The sequence below is a fragment of the Apteryx mantelli genome, chromosome Z (genome assembly GCF_036417845.1).
Source record: "Apteryx mantelli isolate bAptMan1 chromosome Z, bAptMan1.hap1, whole genome shotgun sequence".
Classification (NCBI taxonomy): domain Eukaryota; kingdom Metazoa; phylum Chordata; class Aves; order Apterygiformes; family Apterygidae; genus Apteryx; species Apteryx mantelli.
In genome coordinates, this window is record NC_090020.1 from 55,116,312 (window position 1) to 55,139,336 (window position 23,025).

Genomic DNA, 23,025 nt, shown 5'->3' on the forward strand with positions numbered 1-23,025 from the left:
TTTGCTGTCTGCTACAGTGAATTCCACGTATAATTTGTCTCAGTTACAGTGAATGTATGTCACCCAATTGTTCACATCCTCTGCATATATAATTGTATAGGTGATTTTTTTAGAGAGGATGATCAGTGTGTGTCTCATTCAAAGAATACAAGCTATGTGGCAGCATGCCATGAATATTTCTGCATGGATGTCAAATTGCCTTAAATTTACATAGAAACAAAAGTATAGAGGATTGTGAGAAGAGTGAGGTTGTGAGGAACAGCCTGGAATACTTTCTTAAACAACAACAAAAAAATACAAATGCTCAGTGTTAGCTACTGTATCAGAGTCTTTCCTTCTAAAAATTAGATTCTGCGTGAGCAGGCACCTATATGTGTATAGTGTCCATAACTGAGGTATTAGCATATCATATATCCACTATGATTTAAACATTTTGCAAGGAATGACTTAGAATATACTGAAGGATGAGGGAATACCTTGTCTTTATTTGTAGACTTTTACATTTTCTTTATTATCTGACAGTCTGGACACCTTATGTGATCTAATTAATCTGACAATGTTCTTGGAACATAAGGAAGAACTGTCTAGATTTAATCAAACACTTGATGACTGGGATGTCCTGTACTGCTTGAGTGTTTCTCCCTGCTGTTGGAGTTCTTCCATTTGCCACCAGAGGAGACTTCTGCTTATTAAGACACAGAGGATATGTTGCCCTCTGCTCCAAAGGAGCATCAAGAAAAGCCAGTGAAGCCTATGCATGTTTGCACTCATTTTGCACTCCTCTGTTTTGTCCTAACACTACTAACTGTTCTACCCTGATACTATATCCTTCATTTACTGAATAGAGGTGTATCTGAACTACAAAAAACCCCAGAGGGCTTGTCCTAAAATTTGTTGGTCTGGGTGGGTAATTCATTCAACAAGAAGTGCAGAGCTTAACTTATGTGGAAACGCTCAAATCCTGTGCACCGAAGCAGGATACTAATGTCTACCCAAATGTACATTTAAGGACATGTTGGATCCCATAAAATCAATATGAGTGAGAAGACTTGAATAATAACGCTTTTAGATATATCAGAAGAGGAAAGAAACCCAAGGGTCCTGGAGTTTCTCAGAAATTGCTTTGAAAAATACTCAACTCCTTTTAAGGCTTACTATCCAGTTCAGAAGAATGGAATTAAGCACCCATTCATTAGATATTTTACATAATGATGCCAGGAATGCTAAAAGTAACCTACAAAAATAAAGTATTCAGCATCCTGGATTTCCAGGTTAGCTGAGAGAGAACTGGACAGAATAAGCAATGAGTACGTTTTAAACACAGAGGAGGAGAAACTACATAAAAAAGAGAAAACTGAGAAGGAGACCACATAAACTGCTTTTAATCTGCATACTTCTAGTAGCACAAAAAAATGGATTTTATAGTTTTTTGCCTAAGTAACTTTAAAATAACTTTCTGGTTTTGGCATTTAAAAAATTAACCGGTTTTATAAAAAAAAAAAATCAAGTTTAATCAGTACAGAAAGTGGGAACACTTTTTAATGACTTATTCTTGTTGCTGAAATTACTTAATATACATTAAAACAGACATCTGAAATGTATGTTTAAACATGCTCTCTCAAGGAAATCTGGCTACACCAACGCAAGGAGGAGGAGCTTTCTGTGTCTGTCTCTCCCTTTAGATCTTGCCTGTACTATGGATAGCTGTCAATATAGCTCCCTCTTTCTTGGCTGTAGAGTATTTGAAATTTTAGTACAAATGAAACTTTAGTGAGGAAACTAGCTCCCATGCGAAGTAGAGATGCTATATAGAGACAGCTGAGTTAGCTCTGAACAATCTGTTTATGTCTGTGTGGTACAGCTCATCGCTGTGTGAAGATGCAAGCTCAAATCCTGGTAGCCACTTAGCTTAAATGGAACATCATGCTCATATAACTATATTGCTTTTGATTTAAGGGCTACCTCACTGACTGCATTTCCTTGTGTAGCCATACATTTATTGTCAAGACAATGGGGATTTCTGTGAACTCTGATTTAGAAAAGGACTTTAATGTGTATGTAACTTTAATTGAGGGAGTACTTGTGCATAATGCTATGTCTCAAAGTCTTTTGTTGCTGGGGAAAGCAGCATCCATAATCTTGGAGAATCAGACTCTAAGATATAAATAAATAAAGCAAGTGCACTTGCCACAAATAGTTACAATATTTTGAAGTAGAATACATTATTATTTATTAAAAAAGGAATTCTTTATGATACTGCTCAAAATTCCAATCCAGAAGAATCCTTCCTATGTCCAAGTATGTATATAGGTATAGAACAGACGAGGCACAGGAAACTTGATAGGTTGACTGATACTGAAAAATGTTAGAGGCCTATATAATGGTATTTGTTTTAAGATTTTTTTTTGTCTATTGACGTTTTGATATTTGTCTGACAGAACATTATCCCACAAGGTCCATCTATAGATTTAGAGGAATCTGTCATTGAAGTTAGTGTATTAGCTCATCCATTTATTTGGGAATCCTCTTAAATCAGCCTTATAATTCTCAGTAAAAGCTCCATGTCTTGGTAATGTTATTTGTAGCCTTCATTTATCAACTATTATACCACTGAACAAAAGCGTTATTTTTCATTGAAAGCCTCACTAATTTTTTTTATTTGTCTTTCATCAGAATGCCGCTGTGCCCTAACTGATGAGATAATTTGCGGTCTCTGTATTCATGGCACGCTAAAAGGTTTTTTTTTTTTTTTTTTTTTCCTCCCCCTGTCTCGTGTTGTTCACATTGTTCATTATTTTTGATAGTTGGTCCTTTAAAAGTGTGTACTATAGAAAAGGGAAAGGTACATTCATACACATCCTTCTTAAAAAAACACTTCTATTGTTAATCAAACAAGATGGTGATTTTTCTTTCCACTCTTTGTGTTTAATGAGTTTGGTTTGGCCTATCTTTTTGCCCTTGAAAGTAAAGGGAGGGGAAAAAAGTGTCCCCTCTTCCCTCCTTCAGCTCTTTATGATGCAGATAACTTTTTTTTTTCCTAAGCATGTGTTTTAACCTTGAGTTTTACTTTACAATACAAGATTGAAATATTAGTTCCCTCACAAGAGAGGAAATCTAGCCATTCAGAGAGTAAAACGTGCCTAGCTTTTAACCACAGCAAGACAAGACCTAATACTTCTAGTGGAAAATGAAGAAAACCTCCTTCTCTAGCCATTTTGGGAGGTGAAGCCCAAAGGGAAGACTCACAAGAAGATGAAAAGCAAACCACCATAACAGCATTTCAAAAGGTTATGTTTCTTCTGTTTACAAGACCAAGTCTACAAGTTCTTGCGTTCTACACTGTACATGCATAATTGTTCACTGAAAATGTTTCCTTGTTCCAAATTTTACTAGCAGATTTTACAAGATGGAGCAAAATGCTCCAATGTGATTTTAATCAGTGTGCTTTCTTTATTAGTTATCTATGATATATATTTTACATTTCATTTTTTTATATATGTAATGTGCGCACGCGTGCACACACAAAATGTGGTATTGCAAGATATGGCAGAAGAAATGTCCTGAGTGATAAGGTGAGTGATAGCTTCTAAGTATTGATGCATGTGTAGATTATTGTGTAGTCTCTGTATTACATAGTCCTGTGAGATAAGAGAAAACTGAGAAATCTTGGGTCTCTTTTTCAAATAATTCTTTCCTTCTCTGTATGTTCCACACTGCATGTGGGAGGACCCATGAGCTAATCAAACAGGGATTCCTATACTTGCAGACATCAGAATGTCATAATTGTTTGAACTTCAATTTCCCCTTCCATCTGGGTTTTGTGTGCATTGCAAGTAAATATTCTAGACAAGCATCAAGATAAAGTATTTAGAACTAGAATATATATTTTGTTTATTATATAGATATGTAAGTATAAGCAATGGAACAGTCCTGTGTGAAAGAAAATAAATAACAAATATTTCTTCTGTGAATTCTGTTAGCTATGTGCCATGGTATCAGTTGCTGACAAGTCAGGAATGTGAAGTTATAAGCAAGATTTCTTGTGACAGTAAGTCAGACTGAATAATTTCTGTTCTTTCTTATTGTCTCATCGATTAGAGTACTTACAGGGGAAAGAGATGCTAGTGCTAATTTAAACTTCCTTATATCCCAATAGCATGCATTCAATCTGTTAGTGAACTAGCATGTTTGACAATTCACTGAGGACTCAAATAGTGTGCCAAACGGTTTTTAATTTTTCTAACCACTGCTAAGATCCTTAAGTCCTTTAAAATCCTGTATTAAATTGTTCTTGGGTACACTCTATTTCATAGTTATGACTATATGATTACAATTTGTCAGGTATGTGTGTATGTTTACATATGCATATTTACCAAAAATAAACTTTAAAGAAACAAATATCAGTGCTAGGAAAAGTGTTGTTTTCATTGCCTAGTACAATTTATTTCTCTAAGTTCTCGAAGATTAAAAGATTTTTTTTTAATGTTTCTTGTCTGTTTTACAGCAGAGAGGTTTAGTGAGCATCCCATAACTGCATTTCGATAAACTATATGGCCTTCATGAGAACCATATGTCAAGTGATGCAAGATACTTTGTGCTCTCGAAAGACCACTATGCTGGCAGCTGGCCTGTCAGAATATTTCTGTCTCTGTAAAATAAATTAAAAATAGTAAAGCACAAGAACAATTAAGGGAAGAAAAAAGATTCTGATAATAATCTATGCGATACTGCATCTAGATTAGTCACAATATAAAATGCAGTCTGGGATGAAATCAGTATGTTATGCTATCTGATTTGCTATTAGTAAGTATAAATCTGCCTAATCTCTCAGTATGCCACAACATTAATTATGATTAGGTAAATTTCTGGTTTTCTTGAGCTGAAAAGAAGGTGGATAAGAAAGGTCAGTCATAAAGAGAAAGGGGTTGCAATAGAAAGTGTGTTACTAGGAAAAAAAATTATTTACCTATCTGGTAGTATGCAGGATAGACAGTACTCTGGGAGTGGATCAAACTGTAGTGACATCATTTGGTATGCGTAAGATCCTGTTTTATACTTTGCAATGCTGAGAAAGGTGTAGTGAATGAGGTGAGAAACAGGAAGAATGGAAAGGAGAGTTTCATAGTGAAGACAGTTGAAAGCTTTTCTAAAGAAGGTTTCTGTTTCTGTCTTTGTTATAAAGACTGTAGTGTTCAACTTCAGGCATCTACCTCTCAGCTGCATGTATCGTGGCTTGTGATGTACAAAATAGGACCCAGGCTTGATCTGCAGAAGTGCTGAACACTTCCAAATGCAGTTGAAGTCGGCCGTACAGTTTCACCTGTAAAAACCTATATATATGTTGCTGAATATTTTGGAAAACCAGGTGTAGACATTTCAAACTGGAGATGTAGTATGCATGGACAGTTGTGACTTCCATCTGAATACCTCAGCTCCCCATAAGTAAGATGGAAATAATACCATTTCCTTGTCTCATGGCATAGTTGTAAGAACCAGTTAGTTAATGTGTGGGAAGTACTCAGTTCTTATAGTGCTAGTACCACTGAAAACCTGCTAGTGATATCAGTAGCAGCCTTTACAGCAGGGTGGAAATGGTAAGTAATATAGTAAGCAATGTAGGAAACAGTGGGGGGGGAAAAATGTTATCAACAGCTGCTTGTAGTCAGCACTGTCCATCCTATTCATGGAAAGAAGTCGAGATCTGGATGGGAGAGGAGGTCAGTATGATGTCATGTATGGTAAAGGTTGCCTCATAGTATATCTGCATTTAAAAAAAAAAGTTCGGACCAGGAACCTTAACTCTGACATTTTTCTGACTCTTGAGCACTTAGTTTAACAACCTTATTGTACTCTTGCTGTATTTTTCATGTGCAATATGAAGAGATGAATGGCAGTACATCTTTTTTTATGTTTTTCCATCTACAGTAGTGTGCAAAAAGTGCAATATTAGCATATCCAGTATTAGATTCCTTTATCACATGCGTTCATGTGACTTGAGAGTGTACAAGTGCTGAATTAACCCTGTTCTTGTGAGAAGTCAGTAAAGAAAAATGCAGTCTCACAGGACCAGTAACAAACATCTGCTTTGACATCTGACTTTGAGGTTAAAGCAAGACTCTTGTATCTTACAAAGTCATGTAATAATACATTAGTTTATTATGGTCTTCCTTCAGAGTCCAGTTCATCTCTAAATTACGGGGAATGAATGCATGACTTTCATTCTCCAAAACTATGTACAAGAGAGATGAGAGACAAGTCTTTGATCCATATGTAAGCTATGCAGTGTGAACTCTAGGACGTTTGTAACCCTGAAAATCACAAGATTTTGGATGCCCCACTGAAAAAGATAAACTCTGATCCATTTCCATTGATCCTGCTTCTATTTAAATAGATCCATATTTGTTTGGAGTAAGAATTGTTTGTAATCATTGGAGCCTAACACTTTCTCTGAAGTTAGAGCTTTCTCATCTTTACATTAAGTGCTAATGCCAGGTAATAAAGGGAATATGTACCTATTTGCTGGAAACTAAGGTTAGGGTTAAGGTTAGAGTTAGGAGGATTTGGGAAGGAAGCAGCAAGATAACTGCATGGATGAGGAGAGGGTTCACATCCTCAGTTATGTCCAGTTCCTGTTTGATGCAACTGCTGAGGGTTAACAAAAACAGTAGTTAGCAGTGTGTCTTAACTCTAGGTCGAATACAACAGTTCATGTCTGTTGGCACTGTACATGTCGCTTCCATTCTGATCCTTAGGCAGTTCTGTCTTTTGTCTTTAAGTGCTCTAGCAAGTCCCTCTGCTGAAAGGAAAAGGTGAAAAAGATCCTGCCAGTCTGACCTGACTGTAGGATTCTGTTCTTCTCCCACGCCTATGATGGCAATTTTGAGAAATCTATAAGATATTTTGTGCATTTTTAACAATACTAACTGACTTCTAAGGCCCTGTGTGTAAATACAGTCAAGAAGCATCATGTGGCAGTTGAGATCCTTTCCCCCAAACAGAAATAACCACTTCCTTTTGAAAAGTAATTCAGAATATCTGAGTCATTAGGGTCTGTCTCAGAATGTGATTTCCATCACGTTACTGTTTCTGTGGTTTGCTTACCATGTGAGTTATCTACATTAGTCTTTCTCTGCCTGTTTCACATTCATGCCCTTGCCATCTCTAGAGGAAAAAAGATAAAATTTTGAAGCAAAGCATCATATTTTATGAGTTATTGTAGATTTTTGTTCATTTCATTCAGTTTTCTTATTTGACTTATAGGAGTTACAGCAGTGACGAAATTGGCACTTTCTGTCCAATGACTTGACAAGGGGAAATCTGTTGTCTATAGCAATAATAAAGTAATCTTAAATAACAAAGCCAAGAAACCTGTTGATTAAACCAAGTAGGGTAATTTCTGGCAAAAATACATTTAGCTAGCACTACCATAGCAGAAATACTAATAGGTACTGGTAAAGACAGGAAGAATGGTTCTTTTCATTTCTTCCAGTGTCCCTTCTCTTTCTTCTCTTTTAGTGTTTTTAGTGTTTTAGCTGTCTCTTTTTATAGAGGCCTAATATAATTAAATAAGTAATGCAGACTGAGTCCTCTCTCTATATATAATTTGCCATCCAACCTTATTTTCCTGAAGACAAGAGACCCAGTGGTACATTGCATTAAACACTGAAATGATAACTCCATTTCATTATGAAACAAACAAGGTATGAGATCTCCATTCATAGGAAAGGGGTATGCACTGATTCAAATCTTGCTTTCTCCACTTCAGATGTACTACTGTATCACTTAACACAAGGATTTAACATCATAGTCTGTGTGTTCTTACACACTTCACAATCTGCTGGATTGTCAAAGGGAAGGACTAAATATTTCCTACTGGCTTTTTTTTTTTCATTGTGTAATTTATTCAACTGTTAATCTTGCTGCTGTTTTCTTGCAACTGGAAACTGCTTGGATCACTTAAGGGATCACTAAGCTACTTAACAATGAGACGATACCTCTATTGAAAGATTGGAAGCAATTTTCAGAGATGTATGTGTCCACCAGAACTGATTAGAGAAACAGTCCACAGAGTTAAATAAAGCAGCTTCTTTGTTTGTGGGTGAGACTCATTTATGAACATTGAACTCAGTTTTCTTCTTCATTTATGCTTCTACTTACAAGTCTGAAATGGAGAAACAGTAGACCAAAAGAAGCCATAAAAGCTTGGACAATGAACTGATACAGCTGCTGCACAATGAAAGCATGTTTGAATCTCTATGCATGGCATTCAGAGAGAAGATAAACAATAGCTTGCATAGAATTTAATTATACTGGGTAAAATTCGGCTCTGGGATAGCTCCCTGAAACTAATGGAGTCCACTTTTATTTTGATCCAAAGGAACATTGTTTTTACATTTTATTAAATGCAAAAATGTGGTTAGTGCAATGTGAAGTGCCTTATATGAATTGATTGAAGAGATTTTATATCAATATAAATTAAAGCATCCATATTTAGCCTTCCTTATAAAGCTACTTCATTAGTGAGACCAAATATACCTGATCTGCATAAACAAAATAATTCCTGGGTAGACTTTTTTTCCTTAAGCTTGGTTAATTGTTCCTTTTCTTGCTATTGGCAGGTCAAGACTTATAACGTGATTAACATTTATCTGGCTATATTTTATTTTTTGTTTTGACTTTTTTTTGAATTAGTTACTGAACTGAGATGTTTTTGTTACCACTAACAAGGTATAGCTTAAGGCTTGAAGGACTATATCTCAATTTAATTAGCTTTTTGGAACTGAGAAAAGAAAAAGGAAGAACAAAGAAAATAAAGTTCTTCCTGCCACTTGTGTTCAGAGTTATTGTTTACACTTTTGTATTAAATAATCCAGAAATTTTGCTATTTTTGTATTTAGTTATTTAAGGGCTCTGTACCTGACTGTGAATTAATGTTTTTCCTTCAACTATATCTTTTATTTTCTAGATCTTTCTGTTGATCATAACTAGATATGCAGATCCATTCATTGCAATGACAGATGACTGTGTTTAATCTCACTGACTTTTCAGTAGTTAGGGCCTAGTTTTATATTTTACCGAATGAATGGACACTTAAGCAGATATGTTGGATTTTATAGAAAACATGGACTTGCGGAGTATCTGAATATGACTGAGAGAATGTCTTGACTGTAGTCAATTACAGTTGGGTAGAGATGTGAGCAGAGATATGAAGCTGATCTTTCTGTAGCATCACATAACTTGGCATGAAACCCCCTTAATTCTTTAGTACTTCAGTGGTGATGCCTCTCTCTTTGTCCCAGACAGGAAGAAGTTTTGCTGCATTCATTCAAAACCCTGAGAAATTAAGGATTGTCAAAGAAGAGACTATAGTTCATGAATATTCTGCCTGAGAAATGTTTATGCCTCACTGTGTGTAGTATAAATTATATCACCTATCCAGTCAGATTTGGACAGCCATCTGAAATTGCATGTGACTCCTTCCAGCTATTCACCAACTAATATCAGATCACTTGGAACTTTAGTTCGGATTTGACATATTTTACTAAGTCATACCTTCAAGCTCTTATAATGCATGACATAAGTAATCATTAGCATCTCCTGGGCAATAGCTCATGTGTTTAGAGTCCATAAAGTGGTATTAACACAGCAAATAAGATTTCTTTCCTCCAACCAAAGAACAGGTGAAAACAGTAAAGCAATTAGATATGTCCCCAGGCTATGTGAGAAAAGGACAATAGCAGGTGCTTTTGTTATTCTCCTTTTTGCAAACATGGTATTTTGCATCAGTAGTATATTCAGATATAGATAGTAGTGCTCTTCTGAGAGTTAAAGGGATCTCATGTAAGATAGAAAGGCTGATGTAATAAATTATTATTTAGAATACATCAAAGACTTAGATCCCTGTTCTTATTAATATTGCTTGTTCTATTTTCATTTTTAGTTTTTCAAAAAGCCACTCAGAATGAGACAATACAGGAAAAATAAGTGCACCTATGTGGAAAAAATGTGTGCATTCTTATATATGCCTAAAATTCAAGGTAATAAATTAGTCCCATCACAGAACGTTAGATCCTCAATTTAAAAATGCCCAGTGTTTATATGCTATATAAGGATCATGGTAGATCTGAGAGAAATGGATGCTTATAACTGAGAACATTGGCTGGAGGAGGATAAAGATTAGGACAGTCCTATACTTGAAGATACCATTTGCTTTGAAGAGATTGCACTAGCAAAAGGACCAAGAAGATTTTCCCCTGTGTTATTGGAGCTGATGCCCTGTATATTGTTTGCTTGCTTGCTTTTTCACAACTTTTCATGTTGTAGCATCTGCGATGCATTGTACCTAAAGGCGTGCTTCTTCACTGCCTTCCTTTTTGTCTTGTCTTCTGTACACAGCAGTCAATGTAAAAGGAGTACAATGCAGCACTGTTATTTGAAGTCGAATGAAGTCATGTGGTTAATGAAAGGTCATTAACTCTGTAGACAGGAGACCTAAGTGTGTTCTTGCTTATCTGCTTTGTGACCTTCACTCAGTCACTTCATCTTATTGGTACTCTTTGAATTCTTCAAGCCTCTGATTCTTCTTCCATCTATTGATTATTTGGACTGAGATTCTTCTGGGTGGAGCTGACCCTCTGCTGTGCTTGTGCAATACCTCGTACAATGCAGATTGACCTCAGTTCTCTCACAATTCAAGATAAAACTAATAACTCTTTCTCAGTCATTTGAAGGTGGTTCAACACCCTTTTGGAGAATTACTTGCTATGCAAACATCTGCTGTCCAGCATGGATATGGCAACCACAGTACCGATCAAATTCTGTTTATGCAGTTGCTGCTCCTTTTACACTTTGTAACAATCTTCTCTTATCTCTCATCCACGTATATTACTGTCTGTATTCCTACATTTTCTAGATAAACATGATAACAATATTTGATCTTTGCTTCAGAGAGCATGCAGTCAAAGAAATTACTTAAGTAAGGTGTGTGAGAAGGGTGGGTATTCTGATGTAGCGTATGGGATGAACAAAACCTGGACACTGATTATAAGACGCTTACTCCAGCCACTCTGAAGCAAATAGTTCTGCTTGTCTTCTTGCAATATCAGTTTAAACTGACGATATTCTTTTGAATCTTTCAGCATGCGCTGTATGCTTAGACTTCAGTGACTTAAAATTTGTAAATAGAAACAGCTGCATAAAGGACATAAGAGAAATGTCAACCATGGGAACTTTGCTGTATAAAAATAAAGTGTATTAAGGACAAAGATTTTTCTATTATTAATGAAATGGATTGCTTTGAAGAAATGCAAGTATACAAGAGTAATAGCAAAGTCATGAATTAAATAGTGGCTTGAAAGCAGGAGTCACATAGCACTGCTGCACATGACACCTTTCCACTAAAGCTTGCTCACTTGGGAATTATAAAAGGATGATCCCTGTTTTAAAGAGAAGAAATCATGAATGGTCTAGAAGAATTACCTCATCCTCATAAATAGGGGAGTGACATCATGCACGTATTGCTTTATACTTCAGATATTTTCTTCCAAAAAGAGTTTGATCTTTTTTTCTTGCATTGATCTAAGACAATCTGGTTTATGCAAAAATTGTTATCAATTTTAATTTGTAAGAAATAGATAGTTTGATTGTAGTGAGCTCATTTAAGAAGAATAAATGGTCATGATTACGATTAGTTATTCTTATTCACAGAAAATCTCCATGAGTGCTAATGGCGTAATGAATGGGAAGAAACAATATAAAAAAATGAATACAGCATTTTTACTGAATATGCCAATAATCTACAGAGTCTGTTGTCGTATCTGGTCTCCCAGTGAAGCCTCCGAAGACAGGTGAGGACAAAGATTATTCTTCTGTTTGGAGTATCTGAACTCAGTGATGTACAGTCATATAGAAAATTAGAAGTTAAATGGGTTACTAAGTTGAAGGTATCATACATCTACAAGAAACTGAAACAGAAGCACTATCATAGAGAGAACTGCATTGCTGAAAACTGCTAAAACTTAGATTCCTAGATTCAAACCAAAGAACTTCCCTGAATAAATTCTACCTTCAGGCCTATCAGATGTGGTTGAGCTCAATTATATATATATATTTATATATATGTATGTATAAATATATATATGGGATTTATCTTATCTAGTTGTTTATCACAGGTATCCAGTCTACCACAGTTGTGTGGACTCTGTTTACAATCAATGGAGACATGCAGCTCCAACAAACAGTTCATTGTATCACAAGACAGATGTTAAAAAGGGGCAAATCACCCTCTGGAGGATATCTGTTGGCAATACAGGGCACCCACACTAATTTGGAGCAAACATTCAACTTTTAGCCAACTGAAATGAGGTGAAGTGTATCTCTCCCACTGTGCCCTGCAAGTCTAGCTAGGCTGTCCTTACTATCAACAAATGGTGCTTTTTGTTTGTTTGTTTGTTTGTTTGTTTGACTGTTGGTCTGCATTCAGCTTCCAGCCTCTGAATCTTGTACCTTTGCTTGCTGTGTGGAAGAGCTGTCTTCTACTATATTTTGGTTCAGACCTACAGACTCTGATGAAAGTCTCACTTGGATAAGCTAAATGGAGTGCAGTCCTTTAATTATATACATGACTCTGTATTCTCTTCTTTCCTTCATACCACACAGGATACCAGGACCACCAGCAACAACTATAATGTCACCATAACCTTCCTAGTTTGTATTCTCTTGTTTAAACATTGAGGAATCACAACATATTTTTCATTTTATAGCAACATCCTTGGAGGTCCTATTTGGATTATTTATCCATCGTGATAAGCAATTCTTGCTGCTGAAGCTTGGGGATGGCCTCTCTCAGAAACACCTGCTACTCCACTGCTTATAGCAATAAAGTCTGGCTATGTGGGCCATGAGGGTGACAGCTAGTAGGCTCACTTGCCATCCACACATATGTGGTAACAACACTCTGTGGCAAATACAGGAAGGTGTGTTTGGCTTTTGCTGAAAGTAGGGGGAAGCATGTCTGTGTGTTTGCCTGCTCTCATGTGAGGTTTGGGATAGCCTGCTGCTGTATCTAAAGGAAGAGGAAGTTGCCTGAAACCTGGATATGACCACAGTGATTGCCAAACCTGAATCCTCCTCCTGAGTATACCGAAGGAGAGTTCGTTCTTGTTAAAGGAACGAAATCCTGTTAAAATGACTGAGAACAAAATGAATTTAAAACTTGAGAGTGGGTTTCTGTTGTTTGATACTGTACAGATTTTTTTTTTTTTCAAGAGAAGCAAGCTATTTCTCAGTAATTTAAAGAAATACCTATTTTTTTCTCAGACTGATTCATTGTATTGGTAATGTTTTGGGCCTGTACCTAATGGTGAAACATTAGAATTGACATGTCATTTGCACCAGCTTTACAGGATCTCATGAGTTCATAGCTATTTGTGACATAGTCAAATTCACCATACAGGTAGAAATCAGATTTTCAGCTGGTAGGGCTACATATTTGAATTGGCCTTTCGCTGGTGTAGTGACAAATGTATTCTATCTTATTCCCCAAGGACCATGTGGAAGGGATGTTTAAAATAAAATCTGTTCTTTGATCTAATCTGAACTTTGTTTCTTTTCTTTCAGAGGCACTGGTCTGTCTGTTGGCATGATGTTTTGATGAAAGAAAAAGAAACAAAAGAAAGCAACTTCTTTTTTAACCAAGTTTGTATTAGAATTTTATAGCTGCAACAAAATGCAGAGCACTGAAGTCTAAGTGAAACTTAAGCAGCAAACTGGTACATTGAAAGTGGCATCAGTATTAAATTCATCTTCCCTTTAATGATCTGGGTTTCAGATATTGCTTCCAGGTACATGTTTTCTGTAATAATCCATGCTGAGTAGTTGAATTTAAATCTGTTTTTGACACAGTGTGTAAATAAAATGTTTGTTGAGACAGTATAGGTTATCTCCACATATAGCTGTAGCCATTCAGAACCTGATGCAGACCTTGTTGAAATTACTGGAAAGCTTTTCATCGACTTCAGTGGGTTTTGGATCATGCTTTCAGATGTTAGTGAGAAAGAGCATAACACCTAGATAGATTGATTGCCGGTGTCAAGTACTAGCACTCTCTACACATGGTTGCTGAAAGCCTCATTTCTTAAGAACATTTGTCTTTGAGACTGTGTTTTGGGGATTGTGAGCTTGCTTGAACATTAGAATGTCACATTCCAGCAAATGAGAAAATATTCCTGTGGGTGAGGGTAAATCGACTCATGTGTCTGCCTGTGTTAGTCACCAAGGAGCTGTCTGGGTGCAATGCAGTCAGCTCTTTAGATTTAGAAAAGAAACTATTAATAAATGTAAAGCAGGTCATCCTTCCCCCATTTGTTTCAGTAAAGATAGCAGAAATAGTTCTATTTTAAAGACAGATAAACAAAAAACAAGGAGTGGGAGTCAACATCCCCATAGGAGTGAGTGCATTTTCTTCAGATTTGTTTCATCTTCTAAAAATAAAATAAAAGTATTTGTCTTCCTATTTGCTTGAAGAATGACATGCCGTCTTAGGTAGCCTTTTGATAATATTGTTAGTTTTCATCTCTCGTATTCAATGTCTTCTACAATGCAGATTTGTGATGTCTTCTCTTCTTTTTATTTTATACTTATTAGGTGTGTGAGTTTGGTTCCTTGCGTGTAGTAACACACATACACATTGCCTTCAACTCTTTTACCTTTTTGCTCCCTCAGCCTGTGTGAAACAGAAAGTAGCCTAATAAATGTGTTATTTATAATTCTTCTGACTCATAATACTCTGCCAGTCCTGTAAACCCTTTTTTTCTGCAGAAGGACCAGGAATGTTTTCTAGACTAGCTCTATTAGAAGGTTGGTAATATTAAACACTTTTTTTTCTCCTCTCTTTAGGGTATTACTTTCCTTGTAAAATCAGTTTTGTAATCATTTACCACACACTTGTCAAACAAACTGAATTTTGTAAGAGATTTGCCTGGATAAGGACTATGAGGTAGTTGGTAGTTGGCTTAGGTTATAACCTATGTTTTCATAGCAATTTTCATTAGCTGTTTCTATAGTGGCCATTGTCCATTGGCTCATTTTGGCAGTGCTTTTGTAGTTTACTGAAAGCCACAACTCTTATTGGTCCTCATATTTGATTTATTCAGGTTCTGTCTTTAAACAAATATATGAAGGCTTGAGTTGGAATGTAATGGACATCCATATTGCTGTATATTCTTTAGTTCCTACCAGCTGTACAGCAAGTCTTCATTCTTCCACAGTGTTTAGCAAAGCAGACAGCTCCATGGAAGAGATGGTGAGTAGATGCAATACCCTGACACTGATTTACAGTACCATTGGTTTTCAAGGACTGGCAGCTAGGAGCATTTTGGCATTTAGATTCTCTGCTGAGTGCAGCAATGCAAAAACAAGTCACAGATTTTTTATATCCTATTTTCTGTTTCAAAGACAAGTACCGTTGGAAATATCTGCCATAATCAGCTAGGAAGAAAATTCCACAAACTCATCAGATTATGGCTCACCTTTTGGGCATTTTCCTCACTGTTGAGATTAGATTTTATTTAGCAGGTATTTATCAGATTAAGTGCTCTTTCTTTAGGCACTCTTTGCTTTCCTGGATATTTTAGCTATCATTTTCTCTGAGGCTTTGGCTTCAAATTTTTATTTATTAACTGCAGGTAATATCTGACTGTGATAGTGATTTCACTTATATGACACTTTTCCTCTGGGGATGCTACTGGAACCCTTCCTTAGGCTATCAAACAGCCATGAGATAAAAATGAGTTCTTGCAGCTAACATGGGGTTATTCTTCTTAACAGACAAGGTAAAATGCTGAGGGATGGGTGTGTACCCCCACACCTTAACAGTTTTCAGAGTAACAGCCCTGTCCTTCTTTAGCTTTCTTCATTTTGTATTTGTTCCTTAAAATAATCATGAGGATATTAAGAAAAAAACAGTGAAATAATAAATTGGAAGATCCAATTGTCTATTGAAAAGAGTTAGAGATGACTAATTTCAGGAAATCAAACAATTTACTTATTTGTCAATATCTGATTTTGGAGCTTAAATTCAGTAACCCAGTCAAAAAAATGGCCATCAGGAAAATCACTGTCATTTAGCTCTCCTTCTGAATGTTATTTTCTTTTTCTGTCATGGTAAGTTCACAGAATAAAAGCTGATCGTGAGAAACCATTAAAATGGAAAACATTTTGACTAATAATATAATCCAATGATTTCCAATTTTCTGAAATAATTTTAACCCTTAAGCTTTTTTTCAGACCCCCTGGTATAGTCCTCCAGAATTACAGTATTTGTAAATGTTTACAGTTTAATATGTTCCATAGGGAGGTACAAACAGGTACAGCCATGCCCTGCAACCGCCTGAGCTACCATGCTCATGTACTGGGGAACTGCAGATGTAGCCTTTAGGCCTTCTAGAGATCGTTAGGCTGTGATCAAAGTGATAACATTACTGATGCATTCCTTTAACATTTTAGCAGCAAGTAATGTGTTCTGCCTAAAAAGAATTTAATTCCACTGTTAAATCCGAGTCTTCTCTTTTACAAAATACTTCCTTAAGGGATTCAATAGGACTAACTGATCATTGTGATCAGTGATTAGTCTTTTTAAAGATACAGCCACCTTACAAAGTAAGACTTCTTTCCCAAGTAAAACTTATTGACCTTAATTTTACAGCAACTTTTCTTGAAAAAAGAGACAGAATTTTGATCTGAAAGTGAAAAAAAATTTGATTATGAAAACTAACACAATCCTTTATCTAAGCTAGATGTCAGTATAATTTATTGCACAGTAGCAGTCATATTGTTACTGCTTAGTGAAAAGTACCCACAGGCACCATAGGAAGAATCTTTTTGGTTTGAAGTGTTTCATTGGGATAGTCCCTTCCACCGCCACATTTTAATATGTCCTGCTTAGAACTGAAATAAAAATGTGAGTATCTGTTGCTGTGTTCAAGGCCTACTACATGTTCTTACAGTATCACAAATGAAATCTGCCATTACTTTCAGTGAAAATAGTTCATGTCAAGGGCTAAAGCCATTTGTGTGTTAAATCAGTAATAACTTAAAAATCACTTGTGATGAGGGGAGAAAAGTACTCATTACTGAGGGAATATGTGTAGACCCATATAATGTCATTTTTATGGATATACCTATACTCTCCTGTGAACTTTCAAAATTTCATTGTTTTTGGTAATAACCAAAACATTTCAATCAAGCAAGTACCTGTTTGTATGGGGGAACTGCCACCAATAATTCTTTGTGGAAGATGTTGTTCTTAGCAAATCTATACTTCTTCCAACATGAAGTCATTTTCTTAATATTGTTTGAGTGGATAGATAAGCCAAAGAAATTGCAAAGCAAGTTCCTTGATTTTGCCAGAGAGATCCTCTTGGTACTAGATAGATTTGTGGTGAGTTTGAAACAATGTATTCTTTTACAGCTTTAAATAGAAATATGTCCCAAGCACTATGGAAATGGAGGAAGAAAGTTTGGTTTAAGTTCTAATTAATTCAATGTAAGGTTAACTCAGAATTTTATACTGTAATCAAATTTATATCTTGTACAAGGTCAGCATGTGGCAGAAAACAGAGTTGAAGGAAGTTATAACAATGACATCCTGATTGCTGACCTAGGGACAATTTGTAACTGAAAATCTTAAGCACTTGCTGCTTTTGTTGAAATACATGTGCTTTGGATTTATTAGTATTATATATGTTCAAGTTTATTCCAGTTAGTAGTTGTAGGGACTGATGGTGAAAGATCAGCAAGAAGTTCAAGTACAGAAGCTCAAGCTTCTCAAACAGCTTGTGCAAGATCTACATCTGTCTGGGAACGGACTACAAGGGTGGTTTGGAAGGAAGACATCAGTCTTTGTGCAGTGGACACAAAAATAACAGCTGTGATACTAAATAGGAGGCCTGGAAGAAGCTGATGTGAATGATCAGGGGTGACACATGGATAATCAGCAGAAGGTAAGCACATTTGAGTGCTGAGCCTGAAAGGTATGAAGAATTGGGTTCAAGGAGATGGAAGGTAAAGGAGAAAGGGAGGAAAGCGAAAAAAAATGTGAGGATATGATCTGAAACTCATTTCAAACCCCTTGTGGACTATGGCATTTCATATGCCAGCACAAATTTAATATAGTTAGATGGATCCCATAAGAACATTCTGAAAGAATCTGTTTCTAAATTTAATTTGCTTTGCCCATTGGTACAAATGTTTGAGGAAAAATAAGCATGTGGAATATTAATGGAAAAAATCCATGTATATATGAGAGTTCATTTTGAACATATTTTCAAGTCAGGGAAAGAAAATACTGATGTAGGATAATCTGACTAAATTACCACAGTGCAATGCAGCTCAAACTGCAGATATTGGCTTAGACGGATTTTCACTGAGTTCATTTAATTTACAGTACATTTTAGGCAATCATTTTCTACAAACACAAAGAAATGAAAAATGGACATACTAATTGAACAAATGATTTGCTGCAAATTACCCATTCCAGATCAGATTCTCAAAGACTCACACATGTCTAACACCCACCAAAGGCAAAAAAATTTCCATTTTTAAAATTATTATTATTATTGTTGTTATTATTATAGTCAAATGGTTAATTCAGTTTGGTAAGACATGGAAAAGTGGCTAGGAGAGTCCTTCTAATTCTGTAAAATCATCTAGAAAACTTATGAAAAATTCTTCTTCTATCTTCTGACCAGGACACATCAAGTACTTTTTTTAGTAAATACCATTTAGTTTTAAAGAAAGGAAAAGTAGTTATTTTTAACTTGAGTTTAGTTCTTGATACAAGATGCTAAATCTTTATGAAGGTCATAAGAAAGCAGTGGATTAGCACAGATTGTGTAGTTAATATAATCTTCTTGTGTCACTTGGGCAGTACACATAGTTAACAGTGGGCCCAAATTGCTGCATAATTCAAACTCAGTTTTCAGATCTGAAGCTATGAATTCCCTTGTCTGAAGTAGCTGGATATTCTAGATTTTTATTATTTCTGTGGAGATTTCTACCTGGAATCTTTTTGAAGGTCTCAGGAAAAGAAAAAAAAAGATTTTTCTGTCCTCCCCTTTGTTGCTCTGCATTTTGCTGATACTGAGATGAAGTCACTTCATCTCAATAAGGCTTTTCAGAGAAGTGAGGTTACAGCTGCTGTTTATTTACTCTGAGGACTGGCCAAGTTATCATCTAAGAAAGATTATTGCAGCTTTATACATCCATGTTTATAACCCTAATAAGAACACAGTTGTATACTATGCAAGGAAATTGCAAGTAAAATGTAATTTTCAAGTTATATACATTCCCATATATAATAAATATTCATAACCTCATTTCTTGCTGCTACAACAAATTGCAGTCATTGAGAAAGAATCTTTGGGGGGGGGTATGGGAGTGTTGGTTTTTAAATATGTGGGCAGAAAAGGCTGATTTTACCAATTTACAAAGCTCTCTTTAGGACAGATTAACAACTGAAATCTAAAGTCAGTATAGATAACTCTGAGCCTTTCTGGAAACATTTGAATTCAGATTCCCTTGCAGAATGCAAAAAAATTAGTGTATTCTGTCTAGCTCTTTATGGAAGAGGTAGAAAATATATGGTTTATGTTGTTGGATTTAGTGTTGTAATTCAGCTGTGAAGTAGAACTTATTTTCAGTTATGTGAACACAGCAACACTAACCTAGGTTATGAATCCACATGTGTTAAAAAGTACTCTTATGTACTGATTTATCAAAGCAATCTGCAAGACGTGTGCACATATCTGCTTAATTTTTTAAAACTGGGATGTGAACATTTTATCTTCTGTACACAGCTTTGAAATGCATTCCTTCATTCTCCCTTGTGCTGTTTTTGAAACCTCTATCAGTCTGTAATGTGCTTACATCGCTAAAAGTTACTGCTCAACAAATCTGCACTGAAGTTTCCTGGCTTGTGAACATTTATACATTGAACAGAATCCTTAGAGCCACGTGGTAGTGATTCTGGAAGCATATTTTTAGGTGAAAAGCCAAAACTTGTTGTATGTACCTGAGTGCAGCTTGTCTTGATGATTTTAAAAGCAAAGAAAGATGGCAGTTTACTTATGCTTAATTTTCAAAGATTTATACTTCAGTTCATGAGATGTCTATGGCGACAGACATCTTAATGCTCAGATTTGCATCCAGCAATGATATTTTTTGTTGCCAGCAGATCTGTCCTCCCTCCATCCACCTTGGTAACAAGTGCTAAGCTTGCTTATACTGTGTTTCTTGGAACATACCAGCTAAGCTGTGGTGTATCTTCTGTACCATGTAGAGTGGAGCAATTTTAAAACTAGCCTGTAGCCATCTTCCTGCTTTCCAGTACCCTAAGGGTGGACATGATTACAGAGCAGCCTCCTATGTGGTCTTGAGAGTAAAAGTCAAAGTTGCTGACTAAACTAAAGTTTAGCTCTGTTAAGTGCTGCATAAACTGGACAGGCATGTTGCCATATTTATGGCTCAATTGCTCAAGTTTCAGAACAGATTGTTGGAGGTTGCCTTGGGAATTTCTGTGTTCACAGTGTTCAGATTTGGAAGAATACATAGCTGATGGGTCTGGCATGATGCAATTTACCACCTACTGTCTTGCTCCTGCTGCACAAATGGTATTCCAGGAGAAGGAGATCTAGTGTATAGGCATCAGATGGCAGTAGTAATTCCCAGACTTTCATTGGAGGAGGCAGATGATCTTGGACTTACATAAGAAATTAGCATGACTGCTCTTGCATCAGAATAGTGAATAAGCTTTGGAAACTGTCAAATGTAGTCTGGTTCTGGTTCATAGCTAGCCATTTTGGTGTGGGTATATCATTTGTTAGGATGATTGTGGTGGAAGCTTGGGGTGCACTTCAGTGTTTATCTGCAGACTGTGGTAATTGGAAATGTGCCTGAAATAATAACTTTTTTCCAAAGAATGGGTATCCAAATTGCTTTAGGGCATATACAAAGGCAACAGAATGTCACAGAATGGTAAATTATAATCTTTAAATTAAAAATAGTTTGTAAGTTTGAATGGCCAGCAATTTTGCATCAGTGTTGTGTGGGATTGAGGGGTTAAAGACTGCATATTACCAACCAAAGCTTCATATCGATCTTTCAGGTTATATAACTTATTTCAGAAAAAAAAGCTATTTAGGAAATTCTTGAATGGAAAAGTGTTTTCAAGCATTTGAAAATGTCTTCTCAAAGTGTAAACCTGGGGGTTACACAAAGTAATGCCCTCACTTAGTTTCTGCCCTAAACCAAAGTTGATTTCACCTCACAGAAGCAAAAGTTCTCACAGCTTCACATTCACTGGTATCCTTTGAGAAACCCCTTTACCCTAAATACTTTCTGTAGTAATAATGGTAACAGGTTACCCTTTCTTTCCTAGACTTTAGCTCCAAGGCATTTGCCATTGCTGCTGACCATTTTGCTTATTCTAGTTAGCTGAAAACACTGGTTTTGAGCTTTTGTGTCAGTCCTCAGTCATGTAGGAAAACATGGAATCGGATATCTGCATCCCACTGCAGATATTGTCCATATTATAGGCAGTTGAGTTATTCTCATTGTTGGAGAAAGCTATGGTCATGGATTCTCTGTGATTCTCTTTGCTCCTGTATGAGTCAGGGACAGACACACACACATACATATATCTATATTTATATATAGATATGATAAAGATTACAGATTTGGATCACTACAGATTTTAAATGATAAGATCACTATTCTAAATGCCTTGTTTCATTTCCTTCCATAGAACACATGCTGAAGACCCCTAACCCTTGTGCAAATCCTGAAGATGCATCCTTGGAAGCATGCACTTTTTCTGTGATAGAAAGGGAAAATGCAGCCTTCTGCTTTACTGGAGTTTGCAAGGACACAGTATATTTGCTTAAGAGGGCACTCTACTGGCTACTTTTTGGAAGTTTCTTGCTCCTTCTGCCTGGTAAGTCAAACCACATCTGGTTGGTGGACTGGAGACTCTAGGTGCATCTGGCAGCAGCTTTGCAACCAGAGGGAAAAAGAGGAGAACCACCATTGCATTATTTGGCTGTTATGTGCCAGAGATGCTGCTGGGGGCATGTATATTAGTTGGGGGGAAAAGAGGCAGGAGGTACTTCCCTCATCTTCTCAGTAATTTCCAAGGCTGGCCTGTGGTTTCTGTGTGTGCTTAAACTGTGTCTGTCTTCTATTTTGTGAATAATTTAAATCTATTTTTTATGGTCTTGACTTTGATTTGTGTAGAAATCTTTTGAGTCCCAACTTGATAGATCAGAACTTTTAATCTAAATCTAGATTTTGTTTGGAAAAATCTAGAGCATCCAAGGAGAATATGCTCCTTTTCCCACTAAGTATGCTCAGACTCACCTTTTACAACAGCTCAGACCTTGTAGAGTAGAAATTATGACAAATCTGTGCATATCTGTGCATAGTGCAACCTGGTGATGACCTATTTTGAGGGTTTTTAAAGACCTAACTTCCAGAAATGTAATCTTTTTCTATTAAAAAATCTAAACTTTTTCTGTAAAAATCATGTTAACAATCATTTGGAATATGGAGTCAATTCTTTTTTGTTCTGCTTCCCGAATATCTCTCAACATCTCTCCAATCCACTTTTACCAATGCACATTCTGCTCTCTTAGCATATATTTTATTTCTAGAATGCATGCAAGGGGAAGCTGGGGGCAGTGCTGAGTTATACTGAGAAGGTAAATCTGTGAGAATCTTGTTAAATTTGCAGTAGCCACAAGATAGAAATCACTACTGAAATTAAATTTGTGTTTGGAGACAGGATAGAGATTGAATCAAAATGCAAAAAATTAACTGAATAACTAGATTAACTAATTACTATGATTATCTTTCTGTCTCCTGATTACAATGATAGTTGCTGAAAGGTAGTTAGAAATTTAGAGTTTCAGAATGAGATCTCATAGGATTTCCCTTTGAAACTCCTGCTATGCCTGTGAGATATTTGATACTGAC

General features: G+C 36.1%; 1 long non-coding RNA gene across 4 annotated transcripts in view; it reads left to right on the top strand.

Moving 5' to 3' along the window:
• The window catches only part of LOC136995338 (uncharacterized), a 43,078-nt gene that overhangs the window by 3,391 nt on the left and 16,662 nt on the right, over positions 1–23,025 (top strand). For 3 of the 4 annotated variants that reach the window (XR_010886912.1, XR_010886910.1, XR_010886909.1), the window contains exons 1-6: positions 3,522–3,572; positions 3,981–4,048; positions 9,941–10,037; positions 11,707–11,846; positions 13,618–13,841; positions 21,800–21,988. This is a non-coding gene — a long non-coding RNA (uncharacterized lncRNA). Of the gene's footprint in view, positions 1–3,521; positions 3,573–3,980; positions 4,049–9,940; positions 10,038–11,706; positions 11,847–13,617; positions 13,842–21,799; positions 21,989–23,025 lie in introns of those variants that run through there. The other variant, XR_010886911.1, reaches the window with a different exon arrangement.